At 35.8% G+C, this 10,870-nt stretch overlaps 1 protein-coding gene across 1 annotated transcript in view; it reads right to left on the bottom strand.

Moving 5' to 3' along the window:
* Nucleotides 1–10,870, bottom strand: part of TSPAN6 (tetraspanin 6) — a 169,294-nt gene that overhangs the window by 57,587 nt on the left and 100,837 nt on the right. The gene's annotated exons all lie outside the window — the stretch shown is intronic.

Below are 10,870 nucleotides of genomic sequence, written 5' to 3'. Positions count from 1 at the left end.
GAAAGGAGAAAAAAGAACAAGAGAAAGAGGAAAAGAAGTATTTAGAGGATAGTGTTAACCTTGCTGGCCCAGTCAGTTCCAGTTTCAAAAATCATGCTCTACCAATCTAAATAACCCCCTCTAATTTCAGTATCATTTGAAATTAATCTCTTTCATTGCTCAACTTCAAAGTCATGTCATGAAAATATCTGTTTGAATCTTGATGGTTAAGTTCTTGTGCCAACTTGGCTAGGTTTTGGTGTCCAGTTGTTTGGTCAAGCAAACACCAGCCTGATTGTTACCGTGAAGATATTTTGTGGATTTAAATCATTAGTCAGTTGATTGCATCTATGACTGATTACATCTACAATCAACAAAGGAGACTGCCTCAGCAATGAGAGAATCAATTGAAGGCCTTAAAGGGAGAACTGATGATTTCAGCAATCGGAAAGAAGAATTTCTATCTCTACTTCAGCCAGCCAACCAGCTTCTCTTTAGGAATTCCTCAAAACCTTCATCAGAGTTCCCAACTTGAGGCCTGCCCTGCAGAATTTGGACTTGCCAGCCTCCATGGTCATGTGAGCCAATTCCTATAATAAATCTCATAATATCTACATATATATATATATATATATATATATTATATAGTTGGTTCTGTTTTCCTGGAGAACCGTGAATAATTCACCAACATAGAAATATTTTCAAACAGTAACATTTCATCTAGATGCTTATGGGTCATGAGTCATTTTCCCTATTTTACAGTTGAAGAAATAAGTAGAAATGGATTTGACCAAGGCTGAGTTAAGTTTAGCCAGTCATTAACTAATAATTAACATACATGCTATACTTGAACTACCAATTTTCACAGAATAAGAGAATAATAAATTATATCTAACAATACAGCACCACTGACCATATTTTTATAATTTATAAGGCATCTTAGAATTTTGCAGGGCTTCTATTATCATAACAGGCATTAATTTATTGTTGAAATAAGAAAATGTAAAAGATAGATTAATTTGAACTATATGGACTCTGTGATGTTCTCTGTCACGGCTTTTAAAGTAAATTATTCATTTTTAACATTAGCTTTTAAGATCAGCCAATAATTTTAAATTCCTGAGACACTAAATTTTAAACAGTCTATACTATACCATGTCTGTAGGAGATACAAACATAGAAGGTGTATTCTTTATTTCCAGTGAAAGATAAAACATCACAAACATATTTGCCCAAGAACGGAAATTTATACACAACTAACTATAGTTGTATCTGGCATGCTATATGCATGTGTTTATGTATATAGAGAGATATATGGTTATGTACGCACATGTATTAAAGGGTATAGAAAATTCCATATATAATTTTAAGACTCAGAGTTCCCACTCAACAGTCTTTAAAATCATGAAGCATTTCTTGTTCAAATGAAATGCCTCAACCTCCAAGTAAATTTACATTGGGAAAGTTTGATTCCCTTAATGAGGCAGACCATAAATTCAAAGAAAATGCAAGAATTTAAAGAAGATCTAGGTCATCTCACATGTAGGTAAAAACAAGACAGAAAGAAAGAACAGTAAACGACAAATATAACACATTAGATTGTTACTTCAACTTATGCACAGGCCCCGTTGGAAAAGAGAAAGGATGATGTGTCTCTCTGCTGGTACTTTTGCTCCTCATTTCAGCCTGTATAGACTCAAAACATGATGTCTTACACTTTCTTCAGACCAGCTCCATGAAACTGGTGCTGCCTCTCTTCCTTCCACCATCGTTCCCTAAACTCAGCCTCCGATCATAAGGAGCAACACCAAAGTAACTCTGACCTCTCAAGTCAGAGACCTTGCAGTAATTCCAATTTATCCCTATCTTCCACTATAGTCTCTTGCCAAAGACTACCAGTTTTCTCTTCTAAACCATCTCTCAGTTATGCTCTTGATCCAAACTTCCTACTCTATTTGTCTAGTAATGCCATCTCCTTTTCAAAGCTGTCTCTTACTTATGTGAAGAGATTAAATAACCCCATTTTCCTCTTGCCTGAATACGAAATCTAAATCATCTGAACTTCATACTAGGCTTGTTCAAGTTAATATGCTACTCAATGTACATAATCTTTACAGATTTTTATTGGATATTGTTCCTTCATGTATAATTTTAACCTGCAAGTTCTAAAAGAAGAAGACTCATACACTTTCCCATGTTGCTCTGTCCAGAAAATAACACACTATCTGAAGCTTATAGGTGGCTTTTAAATGATTTTTTTTATTGAAATCAAGGAGAAAGAAGAGAAGGTAGAAAAAGAGGAGGTTGTAAAAGAATACAATCACAAAGTCCTTCAGAATATTATCACAAAAAGGTTGACCTTCAGTTCTGTTCAAACTTGGGATGAAAGTTCTTATCTTACTTAAAATCTATTTCGTATCATTCATCCTTTAACAGTCAATTATTACAAGTATGAGGAATTCCTGTAATCCCAGATGATCAGAAACATTGAAGATTGCCCACAGCCCAGTGATCTATTTCCATTATACAAATGCAGGCGTTTTACATTTTCATCTCAATTTCCAATGAGTCTATGTATAAAAAAGAGAAAAAAATCAAAAAGCATATTTGCCATGAAATCACAAGAAATATCATACTACCTTTCAGATTCTTTGGAGAACTAAATTCCCATCAAGAAAAGTCAGTTGAGGTGAAGCTATCCATTGCTCCCACTCAGCATAAGGGCAGTATGCATTAGAGTGTCCACTGTCTTCCTGCATACCTAAAATTGACTCTTTGGCAGGATTAAGGGCAAAGGAAATCTATTTTGAGTCTTCATGTATAAGACTCATTGTGTGGCTGAGTCCAAAACTGTCACTTTTGCTCCTAAAGTCTAATGCTGAAAGCTGAGACATAAATATGGAACTTCTCATTCAGGCTATCAGGAAATGTGCAGAACTATTTTATTTATACCCTTAAAAAATGATTTCATTTTGGCTTTCCTTTTTTGAAGGAGTTTCATTCTGGGGCTTATTTTGCTGACAACATGCTGTTCCCTAACGAGAAAGAAAAGTGACTCCATATTAAAAACCAGGTATGAATGTACACACACAAAGTAATGTCCCTAGCTCATTCCAAAGTCTTGCCCCAAATCTTCTTAAGAATAATCAATTTGCATGAGAGCTACTTACCCAGACTGCATGGATAATTTATTTAGATGAATATTAAATTATGTCATTTATTGCCCAATAAGTGAATAGTCAACTCATCTACTTGCTGCTTTGAGAGCTGGATTCCATTTGCCTGTCTTTTCTTCCATTCACTTATATAATGCTCAAGCATCTTGTCCTTGCAAAGAGAGCTTGCTCAGAACAAGAGAGGCAGATTGAATGAAGAGAAACAGACCAAGCCATAATAAATCCCTCAATCAAAACAGACAAAAAACCCCAGGAACTCCAAAGTGCTGAGTTGATTTCTGTCTGACAGTGATATTGTTTATATTTATCCTTCCCTGGTGATGCTATCATTTGCCATTCTGAATTTTCCACTGAGAAGCAGTATTTCTGCTAGTCTTACTTACAGAGACGATGGCTACTAAAACACAATTCAGGCTCACACCCATATCAGTCATCAGTGAGCCAAAAGCAAGACATTTTCCAAGGGTAAGGGATTTAGATTGCAGGCCCTAACCATAGTTCAGTTGCTGAAGTAGAGAGTTAAAAAGCAGCAATGGGGTGGGGGGGGATGGCAGTGCAAGGGTAGTTCAGTGGTAGAATTCTTGCCTGCCATGCAAGAGACCCTGGTTCAATTCCCAGCCCATATACTCACCCCCCTCCCCCCACCCAAATTCAACAAATGGTGCTGCAATAATGGGACAGTCGCATGGAAAAAGAATGAAATGTGACCCCCACCTTATAGCATACAAAAAAAGACAGCAATGTGACTATCTGGAAATAGAATTCTGGGAATTAAGCTTGTTTATTTTACAAAGGGCCCCTTAGGGCATGCTAACATGCAAACTCACCGTATCCTCTGAAATCCAGTTCCTTGGTGCCTCTTACACAGAAAATTACTCTACCCATGTATATCTGGTGAACCATTGTGATGTAAACCCTCTCATGTTTAAAATAATAGTTTTTGATGTTTGGTTACTTTAAGTCATATCATGCTCATATCAGAATGATCTATGGTTGACCTTTTACATTTCCTGCTTTTCCAAACAACTTTTCTCTTTGAGAGTGTCTTTCTACCAGGGCATGTCATTCTAAGGTTATTGTTACACTGATATGATCAACAAGATATGAAGAACCCAACACTCTGCTAGATACTGTGGATTAACAGATAGAAAATAAGTTATCGTCTTTGTGAGCTATTCATTTACAGTATTCTAGGCACAATATGATCTATACATTCTAAACAAAAAGGATGAGATTGAAGAATTCAGAAGGAGAAAACTCTCCATATGATCTTAGTGACAAAGAACTCTCTTTCAAAAGCCAACAGTGAACATTATGCCGAGCAAGATTAGCCAGAAATAAAAGGACAAATATTGTATGGTCTCACTAATATGAACTAACATTAATGAATGAATTTGGATAATTTCAGTTAAGAACAGGAGATAGAAATAGGGTAGATATTGGGTAATTGGAACTGAAAGGATACAGATTGTGCAATGGGACTGATTGTAAAAATTCAGAAATGGATAGCACAATACTACCTAACTGTGATACAATAAATGTTAGAACACTGAATGAAGCTGAATGTGAGAATAATAAAGGGAGGAGGCCTGGGGGCACAAATGAAATCAGAAGGAAAGATATACAATAAAGATGGAGATGGGATAATCAAGGAATGCCTAGAGTGTATAATGATAGTGACTAAATGTACAAATTTAAAAATGTTTTGCATGAGGAAGAACAAAGGAATGTCAATAATGTAGGGTGTTGAAAGTAGATGGCAATTAATATTTTAAAACTTTAATTTATGCATGAGACTAAAGCAAAAAATGTTTATTTGGTACAAAATTTATATTTTGACTAGTGCATTTCTTAATATAACTTATGTGGACAGCTCAATTGAATACTATAAGGACATGGAACCTTGAGTAGGGCATGAGATTTTGTAGGTTTGACAAGAGTAATGCCTCGATAAATCCCAGAATGATTTGAACAGCAAATAAAAAAGTATTTGCAAAGTCCCCTTGGGGGAATGGTGAGAAAGGGAGAAAATTCAATTTCTCCAAGTGGAGAATTCTTGATATTCTCACAAGCAGTGTGGATAACCAAAGCAATAGGCTGAGCCCCCTTGGGGTTTGTTCATATGAAACTTAACCCCACAAAGGATAGACTAAGCCTACTTAAACTTAGGCCTAAGAGTCACCCCCAAGAGAGCCTCTTTTGTTGTTCAGATGTGACCTTTCTCTCTCAGCCAAGATGACAAGTAAACTCACTGCCCTCCCTCTGTCTATGTAGGTCATGACTCCCAGGCATGTAGACCTTCCTGGTAACATGGGACAGAAATCCTAGAATGAGCTGAGACTCAGCATCAAGGGATTGAGAAAACCTTCTTGACTGAAAGAGGGAAGAGAGAAATGAGACAAAATAAAGTGTCAATGGCTGAGAGATTCCAGAGTCGAGAGGTTACCCTGGAGGTTATTCTTATGCATTAAATAGATATCACCTGTTTAGTTAAGGTGTAACAGAGAGGCTGGAGGGAAGGGCCTGAAAATGTGTAGCTGTGTTCCAGTAGCCATGTTTCTTGAAGATGATTTTATAGTGATATAGCTTTCGCAATGTGACTGTGTGATTGTGGAAACCTTATGTCTGATGCTTCTTTTATCTACCTTATGGACAGATGAGTAAAACATATGGATTAAAAATGAATAAATAATGGGAGGAGCAAATGTTAAAATAAATTTAGTAGATTGAAATGCTAATGACCAATGAAAGGGAGGGGTAAGGTGGTATGGTATGTATGAATTTTTTTCTGTTTTCTTTTCTGAATTGATACAAATGTTCTAAGAAGTGCTCATGATGAAGAATATACAACCATGTGGTGAAAAAAAAGAAGGTTCATATTGTATGTTGACTGGTTTTATTAATAAAAATTTAAAAAAAAAGAAACTGGAAAAGGAAAAGAAAACTAAAAACAAGCAGAAAGAAGGAAGTAACAAAGATTAGAGTGAAAATAATGAAATACAAAATAGAAAAAAAAAACAATAAAGAAAATGACAAAACCTAAAGTTGTTCTGTGAAGAGAGCAAGGAAATTCAAAAGCTTTTGCATACAAAGACCAAGAAAAACAGAGAGAAGATTCAAATTACTGAAGTCATGAATCAAAGAATGGACAAATACTAGAAATCTTTTAGCAACAAAAAGGATTATAAGGAAATACTATGAATAATTGTATGTCAACAAAATAGATAACCTACATGAAATAAGCAAATTACTAAAAAGATACAAACTACCAAAACTGACTCAGGGAAGAAATAGAAGCAGGGCTACATCAGCAAGATGGTGGAGTGGATTTTGAAGTGCAATTAATAAAGTATCAGTGGCAAAGAGAGTGCAAATATAGTCAAGAGGCTACTCTGGAGGTTGCTCTCTTACACAAGCTTCAGGTAGACCTTGCTAACTATCATAACCTGCCAACCCCAACCAGGACCATTCCAGCCAATCCTAAAGAACACCTAGGGAAATATATAAGATTCCACAAGGGTTCCAGGCACTAGAGTAACTTTCCAGAAACCTACACCCTCCAAATGGGTCCCTGATCCAGATAAGTCCTGAAACCTAGCCCAGCTTCTCCAGAACATCAGATAGTTCCATCTCCTTACCCCATATTAGTGACAGACCCTTCCAATATAAAAAACTTAGATCACCATAACCCAAACAACCCCAATAAGAGGTATGGAAAGATCAAAGGTAATGTGGAACTATACATAGAAGATAGGATTTAACAAATAAATATGAATGCTGAATCATTAAATTGGTATCTGTTTTAGTCACCAGTATTTTAGAGCAGCTAGAAGTAAAAACATAAAATTGTGAAATTGTAACCCATGTCAAACTCTGAAACATGTTCTACAATTAACTGTGGTGCTGTGCTTTGAAATTCATAGCTTTTTGTATATATGCTATTTTCACAAAAAAAGAAGGAAAAAAATCAATTGTGATAATAAAAAAAAATTAAGCCCTCTAGTCTCCTATATTCTGGAGCAGCTAGAAAGAAAAATATGAGAGGATCGTGTGGTAGCCCATGACAAACTCTGAGATCTATCCTGTAACCACTTCTTGAAGAGTGCTTTTAAAACTATTGCTTTTTTATTTCTTTGCTTTGTAAATATGTTATACTATACAATAAAATAGTAAAAAAAAGCCAACAGTGATGTTTTTCTCAGGATCAGCCTAACAGCTATGCTGAGAGATTATGCAAGATCCTGATTTCCAAAAAGATATTTTCCTTACAGTATCCTTAGGAATAAGCTCAGCTGCATATAACAGAAATCACCTTAATGACAATAATTTAAACAAAGTAGAAACTGGTAGATCAGGTAGCCCAGTCAACTGAACCATGTACCTATCTTTCTGCTACACTATCCTCAGCATATGGCTTACGTCCTCAAGATCACCTCATGATCTTACCTAAGGTAACTCTAACCTTCATGACTGCATTCCAAATTGGCATAAGAAAGAAGCTGTAATGGACAAAAGGCTATCCCATATCTTTCATTTATTTTTTTTACAGGAAATATGCATTTTATTTTGGTTGAAAATTTTAAATCAGAAAAAACAAAGGATAATGCATGTAGGTCATATTATAGATACTTGAAATATCTAGAAGGCCAAGGCAATGTTAAAATATACAAGTCTTGTAAAAGGATATATGTATAGATTTGCTCTTGCTTGGCTCCATTTCCATATAGTTTTTTCTATAGTAGGTACTTTATTTTAGTTCAGACATCCCTGTGTTCCTCATTTGCTTTTTTTTTAAATAAATGCAACTTCATTGAGACATATTATATTCATATACCATATAATCATCCAAATTGTACAATCAGTGATTCACAGTATCATCATAAGGCTGTGCATTCATCATTAATATCGATTTTAGAGCATTGTCATTTCTCCAAAAAAAATAAAAGAATAAAAGTAAAAGTGAAAAAGAACACCCAAAATATCCTATACCCCCCTCCACCCATTATTATATTCATTTTTTCTTTTTCTTTTTTCCCTACTCATCTGTTCATACACTGGATAAAGGGAGTGTCAGTCACAACGTTTTCACAATCACACAGTCACATCTTAAAAGCTCTATAGTTATTCAACCATTTTCAAAAATCTAGGATATTGGATTACAGTTCAAGAATTTCAGATATTTCCTTCTAGCTATTCTAATACCTTAAAAACTAAAAAGAGATATCTATATAATGCATAAGAATAACTTCCAGAATGATCTCTCAGCTCTATTTGAAATCTCTCAGCCATTGAAACTTTATTTTGTTTCATTTCTTTTCCTCATTTTGGTCAAGGCTTTCTGAATCTCACAACACTAGGATCAGGCTCATCCCCAGGGATCATGATCCATATTTCCAGGGAGATTTACACCCCTGAGAGTCATGTCCCATGCGTGGGGAGGGCAAAGAATTTATCTGCAGAGTTGCTTTGAGAAAGAGGCCACATCTGAGCAACAAAAAAGGTTCTCTAGGGGTGACTCCAGCATAATTATATGTAAGCTTGGCTTCTCTTCTGCAGAAAGAAGTTTCATAAGGGCAAGCTCCAAGACTGAGGGCCTGGCCTATCAAATTGGCAGTCCCCAGTGATAGCAAAACAGGTCTTCCCCAGGTAGGGAAGTTTAAAATCTTCACCTTTTTCCCCAGCCCCTCAAGGGGACTTTGCAAATACTTTTTAATCTTCTACCTAGATTACACTGGGATATATTGGGGCATCCCACCAACCTGGATAACAACAAGATCTCACTCCCTATTCAAGATTCTGTGTAACTATGGTGTTCAAATAAACTGACAATACAATTTAGATTGGATAGTATGCTACAGAAAATGTAAATTTTGCACCAAATAAACATTGCTTTCTTTGGTCTCACAGAGAAGTTGAAATTATAAAATATAGTCAATATCATCCTTTACCCTTTAGTCTGATGTACCTTAGTCCTACCCAATCAGCTTCATTCATATCACTAATTGAAGTCTGATCACTTTTTCAATGTTTTAAAAAGTTGCTTTTTGGGGTAATGCTGACTTTCATAGCTACAGATATCTAGTTCTGAGTCTCAGCTATCACACAAATACCCAAAGTTCCAGGGAACAACCAGGTTATACTCAAAGAGCTCAGCATCTCAAAATTTAGAATAATTGACTCCGGAATAAATGTGACTGCTGTAAGAGCTTACAATCGAGGAACCTATGGCCTTCACCTGATAAACTGTGCTCTTGAACTCAATTCTCAAGAGTTTGCATTTTATAATTAGTCCATATTAGTGAGGCATTATAACATTTGTCTTTTTGTTTCTGACCTATTTCATTCAATATACTTTCCTCAAGGTTCATTCACCCAGTTGATTTCCTCACTTCATTCATTCTTACAGTCCCACATAGTCCATTGTATCTATACACCACAGACTCCTTTTCCATTCTTCAGTAGATGTACCCTTAGGTCACCTCTGTCCATTGCAAATCAATACCACCATAAACACCAATGTGCAAATGTCCATTCAAGTATAAACTAACTTCGGGGTTGCAGGATCATTTGGCAACCCCACCCCTAGCCTCCTGTGGAAGTACCACACTGCCATCCAGAGGGGCTGCACCTCTAAGCTTTTCTACCAGCAATGAATAGGTGCATCTCTGTCTCCACATTTCTCTAGCACTTGTATCTTTCTGTTCATTTTTAAAGTTTTATTTACACATCATACAATTCAACATAAGTAAAAAAAAAATCAGTGGTTCCTTGTATAATCACATAGCCATATCTTCACCACCACAATCTATATGAAGAATTTCCATTTCTTCTGTAAAGAATCCCATACCTCTCCTCCATATCCCCTGTTTTTTGACATTTAGCTATGGCATATTGCTTTTGTTACATTCAATGGAAGCATATAATAATGTTATTAGTATTCATTGATTATATTTTTCCCATATACCATTCCATTTTCAACACTTTGCAATGTTGATGTTCATTTTTTCTCCCTCATGCAAAAACATTTTTATATTTGTACATTTAATCACCATCATTTTTCACTCTAGGCATCACTAAGTTATAGCATCATAGCCTTTTCCTCTCTTTCCTTCTGGAGTCATAAATGCACCCAGCCCTCCTTCCTCAATCCTACTCAGACTCAGCTTTGTTCAGTGTACTTACAATATTGTGCTACCTTCAGATAGTGCTGTGCTATCCATTTCTGAATCTTTACAATCAGTCTTATTGAACATTCTGTACTCCTTCAGCATCAAATGCCCAATCTGTATCCTCTTTCTATCTCCTGATGACCTGTGTCCTTAACTTTAACTCTCAAAGTACACTCATTAATGTAGTGCATATTAGTGAGACCATACAGCATTTGTCCTTTTGCTTCTGACCAATTTCACTTAGCATAATGTCCTCAAAGTTCATCCATGTTGTTTTATGCTACATAATATTCCATCGTATGTATATATCACAGTTTATTTAGCTACTCCTCCATTGATAGACATTTGTGCTGTTTCCATCTCTTGGCAATTATGAATAATGCTGCTATAAACATTGATGTGCAAATGTTCATTTGTGTCCTTGCCTTCATTTCCTCCAAATATATACCTAGTAATGGAATGTTGAATCACATGGCAATTTTATACTTAGCTTCCTGAGGAGCCACCAAACTACTTCCAGAGCAGTTGCACCATTCTACATTCTTA

Source organism: Tamandua tetradactyla, chromosome X (genome assembly GCF_023851605.1).
Source record: "Tamandua tetradactyla isolate mTamTet1 chromosome X, mTamTet1.pri, whole genome shotgun sequence".
Taxonomy (NCBI): Eukaryota; Metazoa; Chordata; class Mammalia; order Pilosa; family Myrmecophagidae; genus Tamandua; species Tamandua tetradactyla.
The sequence above is the reverse complement of the archived record's forward strand: the minus strand, read 5'-3'. Positions and strand labels throughout refer to the sequence as shown.